General features: G+C 37.3%; 14 non-coding genes across 14 annotated transcripts; all 14 read right to left on the minus strand.

The window, feature by feature from the left end:
* Positions 1–537: 537 nt before the first annotated feature.
* Positions 538–610, minus strand: trnav-cac (transfer RNA valine (anticodon CAC)). The gene has a single exon. It is a non-coding gene; the product is annotated as a tRNA-Val (tRNA).
* A 346-nt stretch (positions 611–956) lies between these two features.
* On the minus strand, positions 957–1,029 carry trnav-aac (transfer RNA valine (anticodon AAC)). Its single transcript has one exon. It is a non-coding gene; the product is annotated as a tRNA-Val (tRNA).
* Positions 1,030–1,812: 783 nt separating this feature from the next.
* trnav-aac (transfer RNA valine (anticodon AAC)) lies at positions 1,813–1,885 on the minus strand. The gene has a single exon. It is a non-coding gene; the product is annotated as a tRNA-Val (tRNA).
* Positions 1,886–2,232: 347 nt separating this feature from the next.
* Positions 2,233–2,305, minus strand: trnav-cac (transfer RNA valine (anticodon CAC)). The gene has a single exon. It is a non-coding gene; the product is annotated as a tRNA-Val (tRNA).
* A 346-nt stretch (positions 2,306–2,651) lies between these two features.
* On the minus strand, positions 2,652–2,724 carry trnav-aac (transfer RNA valine (anticodon AAC)). Its single transcript has one exon. It is a non-coding gene; the product is annotated as a tRNA-Val (tRNA).
* A 783-nt stretch (positions 2,725–3,507) lies between these two features.
* trnav-aac (transfer RNA valine (anticodon AAC)) lies at positions 3,508–3,580 on the minus strand. Its single transcript has one exon. It is a non-coding gene; the product is annotated as a tRNA-Val (tRNA).
* Positions 3,581–3,927: 347 nt separating this feature from the next.
* On the minus strand, positions 3,928–4,000 carry trnav-cac (transfer RNA valine (anticodon CAC)). The gene has a single exon. It is a non-coding gene; the product is annotated as a tRNA-Val (tRNA).
* A 347-nt stretch (positions 4,001–4,347) lies between these two features.
* Positions 4,348–4,420, minus strand: trnav-aac (transfer RNA valine (anticodon AAC)). The gene has a single exon. It is a non-coding gene; the product is annotated as a tRNA-Val (tRNA).
* A 783-nt stretch (positions 4,421–5,203) lies between these two features.
* trnav-aac (transfer RNA valine (anticodon AAC)) lies at positions 5,204–5,276 on the minus strand. The gene has a single exon. It is a non-coding gene; the product is annotated as a tRNA-Val (tRNA).
* A 6,041-nt stretch (positions 5,277–11,317) lies between these two features.
* trnav-uac (transfer RNA valine (anticodon UAC)) lies at positions 11,318–11,390 on the minus strand. The gene has a single exon. It is a non-coding gene; the product is annotated as a tRNA-Val (tRNA).
* Positions 11,391–11,958: 568 nt separating this feature from the next.
* trnav-uac (transfer RNA valine (anticodon UAC)) lies at positions 11,959–12,031 on the minus strand. Its single transcript has one exon. It is a non-coding gene; the product is annotated as a tRNA-Val (tRNA).
* A 133-nt stretch (positions 12,032–12,164) lies between these two features.
* On the minus strand, positions 12,165–12,237 carry trnam-cau (transfer RNA methionine (anticodon CAU)). Its single transcript has one exon. It is a non-coding gene; the product is annotated as a tRNA-Met (tRNA).
* A 969-nt stretch (positions 12,238–13,206) lies between these two features.
* On the minus strand, positions 13,207–13,279 carry trnav-cac (transfer RNA valine (anticodon CAC)). The gene has a single exon. It is a non-coding gene; the product is annotated as a tRNA-Val (tRNA).
* Positions 13,280–17,359: 4,080 nt separating this feature from the next.
* Positions 17,360–17,432, minus strand: trnav-cac (transfer RNA valine (anticodon CAC)). Its single transcript has one exon. It is a non-coding gene; the product is annotated as a tRNA-Val (tRNA).
* Positions 17,433–18,720: the final 1,288 nt, after the last annotated feature.

Here is an 18,720-nt window from a genome sequence, read left to right on the forward strand (position 1 = left end):
GTAAACCGAATTTTACAGATATTCATGGCACGTATTCGAATTTCCAAAATACAGAATTCATGAAAATAACAATTCTTTGTTGAAAGTACAGTACCTACTGCACGTGTCAAAGAGCTCTGTTTCCGCCCGGTTTCAAACCGAGGACCTTTCGCGTGTTAAGCAAACGTGATAACCGCTACACTACAGAAACTGCTTCAACAATTATCTGCAAGGAGTAAACCGAATTTTACAGATATTCATGGCACGTGTTCAAATTTCCAAAATTAGGCATTTATGAAAATAACAATTCTCTGTTAATAGTACAGTACCTACTGCACATGTCAAAGAGCACTGTTTCCTCCCGGTTTCAAACTGAGGACCTTTCACGTGTAAAGCTAACGTGATAACCACTACACTACAGAAACTGCTGCTTGATTTTTCTGCAAGGAGTAAACCGAATTTTAAAAATATTCATGGCACGTATTCGAATTTCCAAAATAAAGAATGCATGAAATTTTCTGTTACCACCATGGTACTTCAGAATGTGTCAATGAGCGTTGTTTCCGCCCGGTTTCGAACCAGGGACCTTTCGCGTGTGAAGCAAACGTGATAACCACTACACCACAGAAACTACTGCTACAATTAGCTGCAAGGAGTAAACCGAATTTTAAAAATATTCATGGCACGTATTCGAATTTCCAAAATAAGAGAATAATGAAATTCTTTGTTAACACTATGGTACTTCTTGAATGTGTCGATGAGCGTTGTTTCCGCCTGGTTTCGAACCAGGGACCTTTCGCGTGTGAACAAACGTGATAACCACTACACTACAGAAACTGCTGCTACATTTAGCTGCGAGGAGTAAACCGAATTTTACAGATATTCATGGCACGTATTCAAATTTCCAAAATCAGAATTCAGGAAAATAACAATTCTTTGTTGAAAGTACAGTACCTACTGCACGTGTCAAAGAGCTCTGTTTCCGCCCGGTTTCGAACCGAGGACCTTTCGCGTGTTAAGCGAACGTGATAACCGCTACACTACAGAAACTGCTTCAACAATTATCTGCAAGGAGTAAACCGAATTTTACAGATATTCATGGCACGTGTTCAAATTTCCAAAATTAGGCATTTATGAAAATAACTATTCTCTGTTAATAGTACAGTACCTACTGCACATGTCAAAGAGCACTGTTTCCTCCCGGTTTCAAACTGAGGACCTTTCACGTTTAAAGCGAACGTGATAACCACTACACTACAGAAACTGCTGCTACATTTAGCTGCAAGGAGTAAACCGAATTTTACAGATATTCATGGCACGTATTCGAATTTCCAAAATACAGAATTCATGAAAATAACAATTCTTTGTTGAAAGTACAGTACCTACTGCACTTGTCAAAGAGCTCTGTTTCCGCCCGGTTTCGAACCGAGGACCTTTCGCGTGTTAAGCGATCGTGATAACCGCTACACTACAGAAACTGCTTTAACAATTATCTGCAAGGAGTAAACCGAATTTTACAGATATTCATGGCACGTGTTGAAATTTCCAAAATTAGGCATTTATGAAAATAACTATTCTCTGTTAATAGTACAGTACCTACTGCACATGTCAAAGAGCACTGTTTCCTCCCGGTTTCAAACTGAGGACCTTTCACGTGTAAAGCGAACGTGATAACCACTACACTACAGAAACTGCTGCTACATTTAGCTGCAAGGAGTAAACCGAATTTTACAGATATTCATGGCACGTATTCGAATTTCCAAAATACAGAATTCATGAAAAGAACAATTCTTTGTTGAAAGTACAGTACCTACTGCACTTGTCAAAGAGCTCTGTTTCCGCCCGGTTTCGAACCGAGGACCTTTCGCGTGTTAAGCGAACGTGATAACCGCTACACTACAGAAACTGCTTCAACAATTATCTGCAAGGAGTAAACCGAATTTTACAGATATTCATGGCACGTGTTGAAATTTCCAAAATTAGGCATTTATGAAAATAACTATTCTCTGTTAATAGTACAGTACCTACTGCACATGTCAAAGAGCAGTGTTTCCTCCCGGTTTCAAACTGAGGACCTTTCACGTGTAAAGCTAACGTGATAACCACTACACTACAGAAACTGCTGCTTGATTTTTCTGCAAGGAGTAAACCGAATTTTAAAAATATTCATGGCACGTATTCGAATTTCCAAAATAAAGAATGCATGAAATTTTCTGTTACCACCATGGTACTTCAGAATGTGTCAATGAGCGTTGTTTCCACCCGGTTTCGAACCAGGGACCTTTCGCGTGTGAAGCAAACGTGATAACCACTACACCACAGAAACTACTGCTACAATTAGCTGCAAGGAGTAAACCGAATTTTAAAAATATTCATGGCACGTATTCGAATTTCCAAAATAAGAGAATAATGAAATTCTTTGTTAACACTATGGTACTTCTTGAATGTGTCGATGAGCGTTGTTTCCGCCTGGTTTCGAACCAGGGACCTTTCGCGTGTGAACAAACGTGATAACCACTACACTACAGAAACTGCTGCTACATTTAGCTGCGAGGAGTAAACCGAATTTTACAGATATTCATGGCACGTATTCAAATTTCCAAAATCAGAATTCAGGAAAATAACAATTCTTTGTTGAAAGTACAGTACCTACTGCACGTGTCAAAGAGCTCTGTTTCCGCCCGGTTTCGAACCGAGGACCTTTCGCGTGTTAAGCGAACGTGATAACCGCTACACTACAGAAACTGCTTTAACAATTATCTGCAAGGAGTAAACCGAATTTTACAGATATTCATGGCACGTGTTCAAATTTCCAAAATTAGGCATTTATGAAAATAACTATTCTCTGTTAATAGTACAGTACCTACTGCACATGTCAAAGAGCACTGTTTCCTCCCGGTTTCAAACTGAGGACCTTTCACGTTTAAAGCGAACGTGATAACCACTACACTACAGAAACTGCTGCTACATTTAGCTGCAAGGAGTAAACCGAATTTTACAGATATTCATGGCACGTATTCGAATTTCCAAAATACAGAATTCATGAAAATAACAATTCTTTGTTGAAAGTACAGTACCTACTGCACTTGTCAAAGAGCTCTGTTTCCGCCCGGTTTTGAACCGAGGACCTTTCGCGTGTTAAGCGATCGTGATAACCGCTACACTACAGAAACTGCTTTAACCATTATCTGCAAGGAGTAAACCGAATTTTACAGATATTCATGGCACGTGTTGAAATTTCCAAAATTAGGCATTTATGAAAATAACTATTCTCTGTTAATAGTACAGTACCTACTGCACATGTCAAAGAGCACTGTTTCCTCCCGGTTTCAAACTGAGGACCTTTCACGTGTAAAGCGAACGTGATAACCACTACACTACAGAAACTGCTGCTACATTTAGCTGCAAGGAGTAAACCGAATTTTACAGATATTCATGGCACGTATTCGAATTTCCAAAATACAGAATTCATGAAAAGAACAATTCTTTGTTGAAAGTACAGTACCTACTGCACGTGTCAAAGAGCTCTGTTTCCGCCCGGTTTCGAACCGAGGACCTTTCGCGTGTTAAGCGAACGTGATAACCGCTACACTACAGAAACTGCTTCAACAATTATCTGCAAGGAGTAAACCGAATTTTACAGATATTCATGGCACGTGTTGAAATTTCCAAAATTAGGCATTTATGAAAATAACTATTCTCTGTTAATAGTACAGTACCTACTGCACATGTCAAAGAGCAGTGTTTCCTCCCGGTTTCAAACTGAGGACCTTTCACGTGTAAAGCTAACGTGATAACCACTACACTACAGAAACTGCTGCTTGATTTTTCTGCAAGGAGTAAACCGAATTTTAAAAATATTCATGGCACGTATTCGAATTTCCAAAATAAAGAATTCATGAAATTTTCTGTTACCACCATGGTACTTCAGAATGTGTCAATGAGCGTTGTTTCCGCCCGGTTTCGAACCAGGGACCTTTCGCGTGTGAAGCAAACGTGATAACCACTACACCACAGAAACTACTGCTACAATTAGCTGCAAGGAGTAAACCGAATTTTAAAAATATTCATGGCACGTATTCGAATTTCCAAAATAAGAGAATAATGAAATTCTTTGTTAACACTATGGTACTTCTTGAATGTGTCGATGAGCGTTGTTTCCGCCTGGTTTCGAACCAGGGACCTTTCGCGTGTGAACAAACGTGATAACCACTACACTACAGAAACTGCTGCTACATTTAGCTGCGAGGAGTAAACCGAATTTTACAGATATTCATGGCACGTATTCGAATTTCCAAAATACAGAATTCATGAAAATAACAATTCTTTGTTGAAAGTACAGTACCTACTGCACGTGTCAAAGAGCTCTGTTTCCGCCCGGTTTCGAACCGAGGACCTTTCGCGTGTTAAGCGAACGTGATAACCGCTACACTACAGAAACTGCTTCAACAATTATCTGCAAGGAGTAAACCGAATTTTACAGATATTCATGGCACGTGTTCAAATTTCCAAAATTAGGCATTTATGAAAATAACTATTCTCTGTTAATAGTACAGTACCTACTGCACATGTCAAAGAGCACTGTTTCCTCCCGGTTTCAAACTGAGGACCTTTCACGTTTAAAGCGAACGTGATAACCACTACACTACAGAAACTGCTGCTACATTTAGCTGCAAGGAGTAAACCGAATTTTACAGATATTCATGGCACGTATTCGAATTTCCAAAATACAGAATTCATGAAAATAACAATTCTTTGTTGAAAGTACAGTACCTACTGCACTTGTCAAAGAGCTCTGTTTCCGCCCGGTTTCGAACCGAGGACCTTTCGCGTGTTAAGCGATCGTGATAACCGCTACACTACAGAAACTGCTTTAACAATTATCTGCAAGGAGTAAACCGAATTTTACAGATATTCATGGCACGTGTTGAAATTTCCAAAATTAGGCATTTATGAAAATAACTATTCTCTGTTAATAGTACAGTACCTACTGCACATGTCAAAGAGCACTGTTTCCTCCCGGTTTCAAACTGAGGACCTTTCACGTGTAAAGCGAACGTGATAACCACTACACTACAGAAACTGCTGCTACATTTAGCTGCAAGGAGTAAACCGAATTTTACAGATATTCATGGCACGTATTCGAATTTCCAAAATACAGAATTCATGAAAAGAACAATTCTTTGTTGAAAGTACAGTACCTACTGCACTTGTCAAAGAGCTCTGTTTCCGCCCGGTTTCGAACCGAGGACCTTTCGCGTGTTAAGCGAACGTGATAACCGCTACACTACAGAAACTGCTTCAACAATTATCTGCAAGGAATAAACCGAATTTTACAGATATTCATGGCACGTGTTCAAATTTCCAAAATTAGGCATTTATGAAAATAACTATTCTCTGTTAATAGTACAGTACCTACTGCACATGTCAAAGAGCAGTGTTTCCTCCCGGTTTCAAACTGAGGACCTTTCACGTGTAAAGCTAACGTGATAACCACTACACTACAGAAACTGCTGCTTGATTTTTCTGCAAGGAGTAAACCGAATTTTAAAAATATTCATGGCGCGTATTCGAATTTCCAAAATAAAGAATGCATGAAATTTTCTGTTACCACTATGGTACTTCAGAATGTGTCAATGAGCGTTGTTTCCGCCCGGTTTCGAACCAGGGACCTTTCGCGTGTGAAGCAAACGTGATTTTTTTTTTTTTTTTTTTTTTTATTATCAAAAATGTTTGTTTACAATATTTACAGTACAATCTACTGTTTACAGTACAATCCACAGAGAACAATACAGAAGACACTAGACTAACAGAGGCAGGTGAACAATTCACCCCCTATCAAATTATCAACAATGAAAATATCAAAACAGTGCTTTCAAAAATTATAAGTGATACCTCCACTCTCCTCTCGTGAAATTAACCCACTCCCTTCAACAAAAGACTCATCAAAATGTTCCATCCCATAATTAAACAACATATCTATGTGTTTACTGAACAGTGCTATAAAGATACTCCACACCTGAACCCTCTTTCTGTCAAAAGAAACATAATTCCTCCTACAAAAAATAGCATACCTCACAAAACTCAAAACCATATTCAACAAACACACATTAGCACCCTCACATTTACCAGACACTCCAAATAACAAAAGTTCCTCCCACGCATACTTTTTCACGAAATCTCCCCCCCAGTTTCTACATAACATTTCCTTAACTTTACAAAAAAAATATTTTAAATCCTCACATTCTATAAACAAATGCATAAGAGTTTCCGGGAAACGTCCACATACGTCGCATTCCCTTTCTATCTCACAATTAATTTTCTTTAGCACCACCTTTGTAAATATTCTATTATGTCTTAGTTTGAAATCATTATTTTCACACTCCTTACTATTATATTTTACATTTAAATTTCCCCATATCTTTTTTTCATCCAATTCCGGAAAAACTACTTTCCAAAATTTCTCAGCAGCCGGCCTTCTACACACTTTTCCTACCATTATTCTATACAATCTTTTCACTGGTATACTAGATAAATGTACTTTCTTCTTACTGCTACCAATGAACAAATTAGGAAATACAAATAAATCTTCTCTTTCAACTTCACTATTTATTAAATCAACCCATGCTCTTGGTATACTATTCTTTATCTTGTCATACATATTATTCACTGTTCCCCTTCCCACCTCTTCATCCCATTCATTGATTATGTCAAAAATAGCTTCCCCAGGTAAAAACCCTGGAATTACCTCATATGTATAATCTTTTATTTGCCGTAGACCTGCACTCATAAATACTTTATTATACAAAACTTTTTCTTTGTTCTTGATTTTCTCATTCAGAAATATAGGTTGATTCATAATCAGGTCAATATGTCCACATTCATAATATACATTAGGCAACAACTCTGCCCATGCATTTAGCACCTCTTTATAAAAATCTGGTACCTTTTCAAACATTGCCCTTTTAAGCCCCATCAATAAACCATTATCCTCACAACCACCACTCTCCTCTAAGTAGACTCTAAAGAAGTGTTTCCAGCCATAATCTTCACTGTCATACAAATATTTCTTTACTGTTTTTATCCTAATAGCTTTTCTTTTGACACCTAAATCTACAAGTTTTAAACCTCCATCCACATAGTCAGCAATCAATGTTTTCTGAGATATTCTCACTCCTTTACCATCCCATATAAAATTTGACACCACATTATTCAATTCATTTAGGACCCACTCCGGCATGTCCAGGACTCCCAAAACATACACAAATTTGGATAATACCAAAGCATTTGCAACAATTACTTTCCCTTGTAACTTTAGTTTTCTATTTTTCCAGAAATTCAACGTTAGCTTGACTTTATTAAGGATCCCAGTCCAAGTTATATCTTTTGCCTCTTTCTCCTTTACACCAATGTTTACTCCCAGCACTTTAATAAAATCCTTTGCGCTCTTGAATGGAATCTCACACCCGTTTACATTGATATCCCCAACAAACATTATTTCAGTCTTCTCTATATTAACTTTAGCACCCGATGCCTTGCCATATATATCTATGATCCCCATAATGCTTCCAATACTTTCTATATCCTTCACAGTACAAGTAGTGTCATCAGCGTACTGATGTACAACACTGACACCACCACCTGGGATTCCAACACCCCTTACTTCTTTATTACTATTTATCAATGTAGCTAACGGTTCTGTAGAAACACTGTACAGCAGAGCTGACAAAGGACAGCCCTGCCTTACTGACCTCTCCACAGGGAAAGTATCTGTTAACACTCCGTTACATTTAACACAACTTTTAGCCCCACTATACAACAGGTTGATCCAAGATACAAACTTTGGCCCAAACCCAAACCTCTCCAAAGTCTGTAATAAAAAGCTGTGCTCCACTCTATCGAAAGCTTTGTTAAAGTCCAAACTTAAAACTATACCACCTTCATTTTTCATTTGATTAACAACATCCCTAATTGTACAAATTACATCTGCAATATCTCTTCCAGGTATGCCGTAGGCTTGTGTTGATTCAATAATACTCCCAATCACCTTTTTCATCCTATTCGCTAACACTTTAGTCAGTATCTTATAATCCGAATTTAGAAGGCTAATAGGCCTATAATTTTCTAACTTTAATCTACTGCCCCTATTTTTGAATAAGATCGTTAACATTCCAGTTGACATAGACTCAGGGATTTCCTTATTCTCTTCCATATAATGAAACACCCTCACTAAAATGGGTGCCAAAATATCTACAAAGACTTTATAGAACTCATTTGTTAAACCATCCAAACCCGGACTTTTATTACCTTGCGTGCTAACAATTGCTTCCTTGATTTCCATAATCGAAATCTCTTCATCACACATCATTCTATCTGCCTGCGATACTTTGGCACTAATTGTATCCAACACTTTTACAACACACACTTTATCTACATCATTCTTTTTGTAAAGATTTCTGTAAAAGGTTTCAACTGTCTCTAAGATCCCAACAAAATCGTTTACCTTTACACCTCTTTCATCTTCCAACTCTACAATGTAACTCTTAGTTTGTTTTCTTTTTTCCAGACCCAAAAAAAAGGATGTACATTTCTCTCCCTCCAAAGCGTACTGTGCCCTGCTCCTAACAATAGCACCCAAACATTTATTTTTTTCATAACGACCCAGCTCTGCATGGATTTTCAAATAATTCACAACATCATAGTCTGGATCCGTATCAGCCTTTTCAAGTTCATGCAACATCCTATTCCTAAGCATTATTTCTTTCTGCTTATCTAAACGGTTATGATTTTTTGCGTACCTAATACTCCTATTTTTTACTTTTACTTTCACTTCCTCCCACCATAAACACACATTCTCTTTTAACAGTACATTAGACATTTCATCATTAATACATTCAACAATTTCATTTCTATATCCTTCCTCCTTTAACAGACTGGCATTTAAACACCAGACACCTCCCCCTCTCCTCTCCACACCAAAACCCATTTGAAATGACATTACTGCATGATCACTATATGCTGTAAAGGTATATGACACCTTCTTAACATTCTGCACCAATTCTTGTTTTGCTAGACATAAATCAATTCTGCTTTGTTTTAATTCCTTTAGAACCACCTGCCTTCTAGAGAATACTCTTCTGTTTGGATTTTCAGCCCTCCATATATCTACTAGATTCTCCTCATTCATAAGTTTCCATAATGCATTTCTAGAAGAGTCATATCTGAATTTAGCACAACTAGAGGCATCCATTCTACTACACCTCACATTAAAATCTCCTATCAGTATACAGTTTTCTGAGCACAGTGTTTTTAATTTGTGAAACATTTCTCTCCTTTCAGATTCAATGTTTGAAGCATAAACATTAATTAAACGAAAAACTACATTTTGAACTTCAAATTCAATTACAATAAGTCTGCCATCATTGTCAGCATATATTTCTTTTACATTTTGCACCACATCATTTTTTATCAAAATAGCCACACCACATGTTTTATCCCCTCCATGACTACAAAAAATTTAATCTGACCATTTACTCTTAATCTCCTGCATTTTGGAGTCTGTCCAATTGGTCTCTTGAAAACACAACATGTCTGCCTTAACAGACACTAATACCTGCTCAAATTTGCTCATGTTTCTCAAACTGTTACCATTTAGGGATGCGACTGTAATCATTATGAATGTGTGCAGAAGTATAATCAGAGCCAAACAAGTCCTTAAAAATCCTACTTTTTCTTTTTTCCAAAACCCATCATCTCCCTGGTTTTCGACAATGACCTCTTATTTTTTACAAACAACTGAAGATCCTCACTATCTATTTCATCATCCGTCTCTTTATTTGGATTTTTGGGGGGGAGCGGCGGGGAAGCCTTTTGAAAAGTGCGCTTTAACAGTGCCCGTGACTTCAATGGACCCAGCCCACTCTTTGGTGTAATTTTTACACAGGCTTAAAGCTGGCTCAGGCACCTGAGAAGCACCTTGCACCATCTCTACCTGTGTATGTCTTTCACCCATCATGTGCTGCTGTTCCACCTTGTCAGCAGCAGAGACTAAAACGGCGTCTCGTGCTTTGCCAGGAGACATTACAGGCTCTTCAAGCTTATCTGCCACTGTCTCTGGAGTCACACTCTCCATGTCACTCTCATCCTCCCTCTCCATAGGCACACTCCCCTCTTCCTCAGACGTGAGGTCCATTGTTTGCAAAAGTAAGTGATTTTCTCCCTTATTACAGCTACATCTAACTTTAGGTCTGTCACACATTTTGCACACATTTCCTATGTTCCGACATTCTCTGGCATAATGCCCTTGTTCACTACATTTGTGGCATGTGAATTCCGGACATTCCTTAAGTATGTGCCCCGGCTGAATACATAATCTACATACCTTCACTTGATTGTCGTGGATTACACGAAAATATTCAAATCCCTCGACAGTGTTAAATTTTGTAGAATATGGCAAGGATTGCACATTGTCTGTAAACTTTACCTTGCAAAATCTTGTCCCATCTACAATGTCCGTTCCTGGCCACATCCTCCTCTTGATTGGCGTGGTCGCCTTCACCTTCCAGCCTTTTAGTTTCTCTTCTATCTCCTCATCCGTAATGTATGCGGGCAAGTTCAAAAAGGACACCACCAGCTCATCGTTCCCTAGTTCTTTAGCCATGATTTGACAGTTCTTTATCTTTAGCCCGTCTATTAGTCTTTCTTTTCCATTTACATGAGACATTGTTACTTCATACTTATTCCCGTCTTTCATTCGACATCCCAGTATTGTTCCGCAAACTTCCTTTATTCCTCTCAGCAATTCCATCGTTGTTATTTTCCCTTCTCCACTTATTTCCACGTTCACCGTCAGTTCCTTCTCATATGTTCTTTTTTTCAGTTCTTCGTTTAACATTCTGATTTCACTGTTGTCCTTTCTCGTCGTCGTTTGTATTCTTGATGTCGAAGCCATGTTGTCCGTCCGGTTATTTTAAGCAATATCCCCCAAACAGCTCACGCTGATGGGGGACAATAGCAAAAACGTTTCACAGAAACTTCACTACAGTCACTCACAAACTTTCAAACTTATAAGTCAACTAGACCTCCAAAAACAACGATATTCTCTCTCAAGCACTCAGACACCTGCTTCTCTTCCACTTCCTGAAACTCCAAAAAGGGGTGTGTGAAGCGAACGTGATAACCACTACACTACAGAAACTGCTTCAACAATTATCTGCAAGGAGTAAACCGAATTTTACAGATATTCATGGCACGTGTTGAAATTTCCAAATTTAGGCATTTATGAAAATAACTATTCTCTTTTAAAAGTACTGTACCTACTGCACGTGTCAAAGAGCACTGTTTCCGCCCGGTTTCGAACCGAGGACCTTTCGCGTGTAAAGCGAACGTGATAACCACTACACTACAGAAACTGCTGCTTGATTTTCCGCAAGAAGTAAACCGAATTTTACAGATATTCAGGGCACGTATTCGAATTTCCAAAATACAGAATTTATGAAAATAACAATTCTTTGTTGAAAGTACAGTACCTACTGCACGTGTCAAAGAGCTCTGTTTCCGCCAGGTTTCGAACCGAGGACCTTTCGCGGGTTAAGCGAACGTGATAACCACTACACTACAGAAACTTCTTCAACAATTATCTGCAAGGAGTAAACCGAATTTTACTGATATTCATGGCACGTGTTCAAATTTCCAAAATTAGGCATTTATGAAAATAACTATTCTCTGTTATTAGTACAGTACCTACTGCACATGTCAAAGAGCACTGTTTCCACCCGGTTTCAAACTGAGGACCTTTCACGTGTAAAGCGAACGTGATAACCACTACACTACAGAAACTGCTGCTACATTTACCTGCAAGGAGTAAACCGAATTTTACAGATATTCATGGCACGTATTGGAATTTCCAAAATACAGAATTCATGAAAATAACAATTCTTTGTTGAAAGTACAGTACCTACTGCACTTGTCAAAGAGCTCTGTTTCCGCCCGGTTTCAAACCAAGGACCTTTCGCGTGTAAAGCGAACGTGATAACCACTACACTACAGAAACTGCTGCTTGATTTTTCTGCAAGGAGTAAACCGAATTTTAAAAATATTCATGACACGTATTCGAATTTCCAAAATAAAGAATTCATGAAATTTTCTGTTAACACTATGCTACTTCAGAATGTGTCAATGAGCGTTGTTTCCGCCCGGTTTCGAACCAGGGACCTTTCGCGTATGAAGCGAAAGTGATAACCACTACACCACAGAAACTCCTGCGACAATTAGCTGCAAGGAGTAAACCGAATTTTAAAAATATTCATGGCACGTATTCGAATTTCCAAAATAAGAGAATAATGAAATTCTTTGTTAACACTATGGTACTTCTTGAATGTGTCGATGAGCGTTGTTTCAGCCTGGTTTCAAAACAGGGACCTTTCGCGTGTGAACAAACGTGATAACCACTACACTACGGAAACTGCTGCTACATTTAGCTGCGAGGAGTAAACCAAATTTTACAGATATTCATGGCACATATTCGAATTTCCAAAATACAGAATTCATGAAAATAACAATTCTTTGTTGAAAGTACAGTACCTACTGCACTTGTCAAAGAGCACTGTTTCCGCCCGAGGACCTTTCGCGTGTAAAGCGAACGTGATAACCACTACACTACAGAAACTGCTGCTTGATTTTCCGCAAGAAGTAAACCGAATTTTACAGATATTCAGGGCACGTATTCGAATTTCCAAAATACAGAATTTATGAAAATAACAATTCTTTGTTGAAAGTACAGTACCTACTGCACGTGTCAAAGAGCTCTGTTTCCGCCCGGTTTCAAACCGAGGACCTTTCGCGGGTTAAGCGAACGTGATAACCACTACACTACAGAAACTTCTTCAACAATTATCTGCAAGGAGTAAACCGAATTTTACTGATATTCATGGCACGTGTTCAAATTTCCAAAATTAGGCATTTATGAAAATAACTATTGTCTGTTAATAGTACAGTACCTACTGCACATGTCAAAGAGCAGCGTTTCCTCCCGGTTTCAAACTGAGGACCTTTCACGTGTAAAGCTAACATGATAACCACTACACTACAGAAACTGCTGCTTGATTTTTCTGCAAGGAGTAAACCGAATTTTAAAAATATTCATGGTACGTATTCGAATTTCCAAAATAAAGAATTCATGAAATTTTCTGTTACCACTATGGTACTACAGAATGTGTCAATGAGCGTTGTTTCCGCCCGGTTTCGAACCAGGGACCTTTCGCTTGTGAAGCAAACGTGATAACCACTACACCACAGAAACTACGGCTACAATTAGCTGCAAGGAGTAGACCGAATTTTAAAAATATTCATGGCACGTATTCGAATTTCCAAAATAAGAGAATAATGAAATTCTTTGTTAACACTATGGTACTTCTTGAATGTGTCGATGAGCGTTGTTTCTGCCTGGTTTCGAACCAGGGACCTTTCGCGTGTGAACAAACGTGATTTTTTTTTTATTTTTTTTTGTTTTTTTTTATTATCAAAAATGTTTGTTTACAATATTTACAGTACAATCTACTGTTTACAGTACAATCCACAGAGAACAATACAGAAGACACTAGACTAACAGAGGCAGGTGAACAATTCACCCCCTATCAAATTATCAAAACAGTGCTTTCAAAAATTATAAGTGATACCTCCACTCTCCTCTCGTGAAATTAACCCACTCCCTTCAACAAAAGACTCATCAAAATGTTCCATCCCATAATTAAACAACATATCTATGTGTTTACTGAACAGTGCTATAAAGATACTCCACACCTGAACCCTCTTTCTGTCAAAAGAAACATAATTCCTCCTACAAAAAATAGCATACCTCACAAAACTCAAAACCATATTCAACAAACACACATTAGCACCCTCACATTTACCAGACACTCCAAATAACAAAAGTTCCTCCCACGCATACTTTTTCACGAAATCTCCCCCCCAGTTTCTACATAACATTTCCTTAACTTTACAAAAAAAATATTTTTAAATCCTCACATTCTATAAACAAATGCATAAGAGTTTCCGGGAAACGTCCACATACGTCGCATTCCCTTTCTATCTCACAATTAATTTTCTTTAGCACCACCTTTGTAAATATTCTATTATGTCTTAGTTTGAAATCATTATTTTCACACTCCTTACTATTATATTTTACATTTAAATTTCCCCATATCTTTTTTTCATCCAATTCCGGAAAAACTACTTTCCAAAATTTCTCAGCAGCCGGCCTTCTACACACTTTTCCTACCATTATTCTATACAATCTTTTCACTGGTATACTAGATAAATGTACTTTCTTCTTACTGCTACCAATGAACAAATTAGGAAATACAAATAAATCTTCTCTTTCAACTTCACTATTTATTAAATCAACCCATGCTCTTGGTATACTATTCTTTATCTTGTCATACATATTATTCACTGTTCCCCTTCCCACCTCTTCATCCCATTCATTGATTATGTCAAAAATAGCTTCCCCAGGTAAAAACCCTGGAATTACCTCATAAGTATAATCTTTTATTTGCTGTAGACCTGCACTCATAAATACTTTATTATACAAAACTTTTTCTTTGTTCTTGATTTTCTCATTCAGAAATATAGGTTGATTCATAATCAGGTCAATATGTCCACATTCATAATATACATTAGGCAACAACTCTGCCCATGCATTTAGCACCTCTTTATAAAAATCTGGTACCTTTTCAAACATTGCCCTTTTAAGCCCCATCAATAAACCATTATCCTCACAACCACCACTCTCCTCTAAGTAGACTCTAAAGAAGTGTTTCCAGCCATAATCTTCACTGTCATACAAATATTTCTTTACTGTTTTTATCCTAATAGCTTTTCTTTTGACATCTAAATCTACAAGTTTTAAACCTCCATCCACATAGTCAGCAATCAATGTTTTCTGAGATATTCTCACTCCTTTACCATCCCATATAAAATTTGACACCACATTATTCAATTCATTTAGGACCCACTCCGGCATGTCCAGGACTCCCAAAACATACACAAATTTGGATAATACCAAAGCATTTGCAACAATTACTTTCCCTTGTAACTTTAGTTTGCTATTTTTCCAGAAATTCAACGTTAGCTTGACTTTATTAAGGATCCCAGTCCAAGTTATATCTTTTGCCTCTTTCTCCTTTACACCAATGTTTACTCCCAGCACTTTAATAAAATCCTTTGCGCTCTTGAATGGAATCTCACACCCGTTTACATTGATATCCCCAACAAACATTATTTCAGTCTTCTCTATATTAACTTTAGCACCCGATGCCTTGCCATATATATCTATGATCCCCATAATGCTTCCAATACTTTCTATATCCTTCACAGTACAAGTAGTGTCATCAGCGTACTGATGTACAACACTGACACCACCACCTGGGATTCCAACACCCCTTACTTCTTTATTACTATTTATCAATGTAGCTAACGGTTCTGTAGAAACACTGTACAGCAGAGCTGACAAAGGACAGCCCTGCCTTACTGACCTCTCCACAGGGAAAGTATCTGTTAACACTCCGTTACATTTAACACAACTTTTAGCCCCACTATACAACAGGTTGATCCAAGATACAAACTTTGGCCCAAACCCAAACCTCTCCAAAGTCTGTAATAAAAAGCTGTGCTCCACTCTATCGAAAGCTTTGTTAAAGTCCAAACTTAAAACTATACCACCTTCATTTTTCATTTGATTAACAACATCCCTAATTGTACAAATTACATCTGCAATATCTCTTCCAGGTATGCCGTAGGCTTGTGTTGATTCAATAATACTCCCAATCACCTTTTTCATCCTATTCGCTAACACTTTAGTCAGTATCTTATAATCCGAATTTAGAAGGCTAATAGGCCTATAATTTTCTAACTTTAATCTACTGCCCCTATTTTTGAATAAGATCGTTAACATTCCAGTTGACATAGACTCAGGGATTTCCTTATTCTCTTCCATATAATGAAACACCCTCACTAAAATGGGTGCCAAAATATCTACAAAGACTTTATAGAACTCATTTGTTAAACCATCCAAACCCGGACTTTTATTACCTTGCGTGCTAACAATTGCTTCCTTGATTTCCATAATCGAAATCTCTTCATCACACATCATTCTATCTGCCTGCGATACTTTGGCACTAATTGTATCCAACACTTTTACAACACACACTTTATCTACATCATTCTTTTTGTAAAGATTTCTGTAAAAGGTTTCAACTGTCTCTAAGATCCCAACAAAATCGTTTACCTTTACACCTCTTTCATCTTCCAACTCTACAATGTAACTCTTAGTTTGTTTTCTTTTTTCCAGACCCAAAAAAAAGGATGTACATTTCTCTCCCTCCAAAGCGTACTGTGCCCTGCTCCTAACAATAGCACCCAAACATTTATTTTTTTCATAACGACCCAGCTCTGCATGGATTTTCAAATAATTCACAACATCATAGTCTGGATCCGTATCAGCCTTTTCAAGTTCATGCAACATCCTATTCCTAAGCATTATTTCTTTCTGCTTATCTAAACGGTTATGATTTTTTGCGTACCTAATACTCCTATTTTTTACTTTTACTTTCACTTCCTCCCACCATAAACACACATTCTCTTTTAACAGTACATTAGACATTTCATCATTAATACATTCAACAATTTCATTTCTATATCCTTCCTCCTTTAACAGACTGGCATTTAAACACCAGACACCTCCCCCTCTCCTCTCCACACCAAAACCCATTTGAAATGACATTACTGCATGATCACTATATGCTGTAAAGGTATATGACACCTTCTTAACATTCTGCACCAATTCTTGTTTTGCTAGACATAAATCAATTCTGCTTTGTTTTAATTCCTTTAGAACCACCTGCCTTCTAGAGAATACTCTTCTGTTTGGATTTTCAGCCCTCCATATATCTACTAGATTCTCCTCATTCATAAGTTTCCATAATGCATTTCTAGAAGAGTCATATCTGAATTTAGCACAACTAGAGGCATCCATTCTACTACACCTCACATTAAAATCTCCTATCAGTATACAGTTTTCTGAGCACAGTGTTTTTAATTTGTGAAACATTTCTCTCCTTTCAGATTCAATGTTTGAAGCATAAACATTAATTAAACGAAAAACTACATTTTGAACTTCAAATTCAATTACAATAAGTCTGCCATCATTGTCAGCATATATTTATTTTACATTTTGCACCAGATCATTTTTTTTATCAAAATAGCCACACCACATGTTTTATCCCCTCCATGACTACAAAAAATAAAATCTGACCATTTACTCTTAATCTCCTGCATTTTGGAGTCTGTCCAATTGGTCTCTTGAAAACACAACAATGAGCGTTGTTTCCGCCTGGTTTCGAACCAGGGACCTTTCGCGTGTGAAGCGAACGTGATAACCACTACACTACAGAAACTGCTGTAACACTTACCTGCAAGGAGTAAAACGAATTTTACTGATATTCATGGCAAGTGATCAAATTTCCAAAATTAGGAATTTATGAAAATAACTATTCTCTTTTAAAAGTACTGTCCCTACTGCACATGTCAAACACCACTGTTTTCGCCCGGTTTCGAACCGAGGACCTTTCGCGTGTAAAGCGAACGTGATTTTTTTTTTTTTTTTTTTTATATTATCAAAAATGTTTGTTTACAATATTTACAGTACAATCTACTGTTTACAGTACAATCCACAGAGAACAATACAGAAGACACTAGACTAACAGAGGCAGGTGAACAATTCACCCCCTATCAAATTATCAACAAAGAAAATATCAAAACAGTGCTTTCAAAAATTATAAGTGATACCTCCACTCTCCTCTCGTGAAATTAACCCACTCCCTTCAACAAAAGACTCATCAAAATGTTCCATCCCATAATTAAACAACATATCTATGTGTTTACTGAACAGTGCTATAAAGATACTCCACACCTGAACCCTCTTTCTGTCAAAAGAAACATAATTCCTCCTACAAAAAATAGCATACCTCACAAAACTCAAAACCATATTCAACAAACACACATTAGCACCCTCACATTTACCAGACACTCCAAATAACAAAAGTTCCTCCCACGCATACTTTTTCACGAAATCTCCCCCCCAGTTTCTACATAACATTTCCTTAACTTTACAAAAAAAAAAATTTAAATCCTCACATTCTATAAACAAATGCATAAGAGTTTCCGGGAAACGTCCACATACGTCGCATTCCCTTTCTATCTCACAATTAATTTTCTTTAGCACCACCTTTGTAAATATTCTATTATGTCTTAGTTTGAAATCATTATTTTCACACTCCTTACTATTATATTTTACATTTAAATTTCCCCATATCTTTTTTTCATCCAATTCCGGAAAAACTACTTTCCAAAATTTCTCAGCAGCCGGCCTTCTACACACTTTACCTACCATTATTCTATACAATCTTTTCACTGGTATACTAGATAAATGTACTTTCTTCTTACTGCTACCAATGAACAAATTAGGAAATACAAATAAATCTTCTCTTTCAACTTCACTATTTATTAAATCAACCCATGCTCTTGGTATACTATTCTTTATCTTGTCATACATATTATTCACTGTTCCCCTTCCCACCTCTTCATCCCATTCATTGATTATGTCAAAAATAGCTTCCCCAGGTAAAAACCCTGGAATTACCTCATATGTATAATCTTTTATTTGACGTAGACCTGCACTCATAA

The sequence above is a fragment of the Salmo salar genome, chromosome 18 (genome assembly GCF_965601325.2).
Source record: "Salmo salar chromosome 18, fSalSal1, whole genome shotgun sequence".
Lineage (NCBI taxonomy): Eukaryota > Metazoa > Chordata > Actinopteri > Salmoniformes > Salmonidae > Salmo > Salmo salar.